Raw genomic sequence first — 1,824 nt, 5'->3', positions numbered from 1 at the left:
ATGCTAACCATATATTGTGAAGGGAGGAAATGTATCATGTATTCTCTGTTTATACAGGAGACTAGACAATCTGTTCACCAGAGTATCTGGTGATCCATATTATGCTATGACAAAATATTCAATTAAACTTGCAGTGACATGGATGGCAGTTTAAGAAATTATTGATAAGATTACAAGTCAAAAAGTGAATGGTAATATAAAGAACACTATAAATCAAGACCTTGAAGTGTTGAAAATATCAGGACAAAATAGAAAATATTAGAAAGGCTTTGTAAGACAGAGGCTGAGCAAAACTATTCAGTTAAATATAGTAACTCAGGAAAATATTAAAACATAAGTAGAATGTTACAAACAATTAAATTACCTAATTGGATAAAATGATAAAATAACTCAAACAAAGACCAGAATAAGTTTGGAGTAGCCTGAATTAAGGGAAAGGGGTGGGATAGAGAGAGAAAGGAAAGTCAATAAAGTTAAAAAAAAAAAAGGAGCATATTTTATGAATATGATTGAAGAAAACAATTTGGAGTATTATTGGATATTGTTACTGGCGCATGAAAAAATCAAATAAATTTAAATAATAAATCATTTAAATAAATAATAATAAATTTGAATAATCAAATAAAATTAAAATAATGCAATGTAGAGTTTGAGAAAGTTATATTGCCAAAGAAACCACAAGCCTAGATTTTTTTAAAGCCTCTGAAACTTTTATTTTACACATCTTTTAGGAATCCATCCTTCTGTTGGGCCAAGAAATATGTATATAGCTTGCTCAAAAGGACATACTTCAATGTGTTCACTTTACTTGTACAAAATCATGAGAGATGGCTAGGTTTCACCAAACAATGGTCTTCTCCACATTTTCAGACTCTTGTAATTAGGTATGGACCATATATATTGGGGTTCCAGCCAATGTGAAATATGAGAAAGTGAAGTAAGGTACTTTGGGTCATAGTTCTCTAAATCATCTTGTGGAATCTTTCTGCCCTTTCTTCTCTGCCCACAATCGTGCCTTCTCTGCCATGCATACAAGATGGATGCGATCCATCCAATCTCACTGAATAGAGATGTGAGCAAGAAGTAAACTTTTACTGCTTTACACTAAGACTGTGATTTTGCCATCAATCACAAGCTAACCTTTATTTAGACTTCCACTGTTGCTCTAGAGATTAGTTTCATACTCTCAATTTTTTAAAGATCATCTGTTTTGGGGGTCTTTATGTAAAACTTTGTTCTTTGCATTTGGCTTTCTGGAGTTTTACAAGTTGTAAGTTTATTTTTATTATCCTTTCTTGAAAATATTTTGGGTTCTTGCATGTCAGGATTGGTGTCTTTAATTTGCAAAAATTTAAGACTTGAATATTGTGTTTCTGCTTCACTTTCACTATTTTTTTCTTGTGAATCAATTAAACATATGTCAGTTTTTCATACCATCTCTTCTTTCCCCATCTTTTGTCTCTCTGCCTATCACTTTCTATACTTTCTTCTGACTTGTCTTCAATTATTAACTGTCTCTTTAGCTGTTTTAAATCTGCTAATAAACTTATCTATTGGGACCTCTTAATTTTGTTACTGTATTTTTTATTCTAGAATTTTAATTTTTCTACAAATCTACTATACTAATTTTAGAGTTTCTGGTTCACTGATGAAGTTTTTAAGCCTAGTTTTATCTCCTGATATTTATTTATTTATTTATTTATTTATTTATTTATTTATTTTAGTTTGTGGTCATTTGTGATGCATCCCATTATTTCCCTTGATCTTTGTATATCAGACATTTTACTTAAGAAAAACAGATACAAATAACATGAGTCTTAGGCT

Source organism: Mandrillus leucophaeus, unplaced genomic scaffold, assembly GCF_000951045.1.
Source record: "Mandrillus leucophaeus isolate KB7577 unplaced genomic scaffold, Mleu.le_1.0 Scaffold142, whole genome shotgun sequence".
Taxonomy (NCBI): Eukaryota; Metazoa; Chordata; class Mammalia; order Primates; family Cercopithecidae; genus Mandrillus; species Mandrillus leucophaeus.
The sequence above is the reverse complement of the archived record's forward strand: the minus strand, read 5'-3'. Positions refer to the sequence as shown.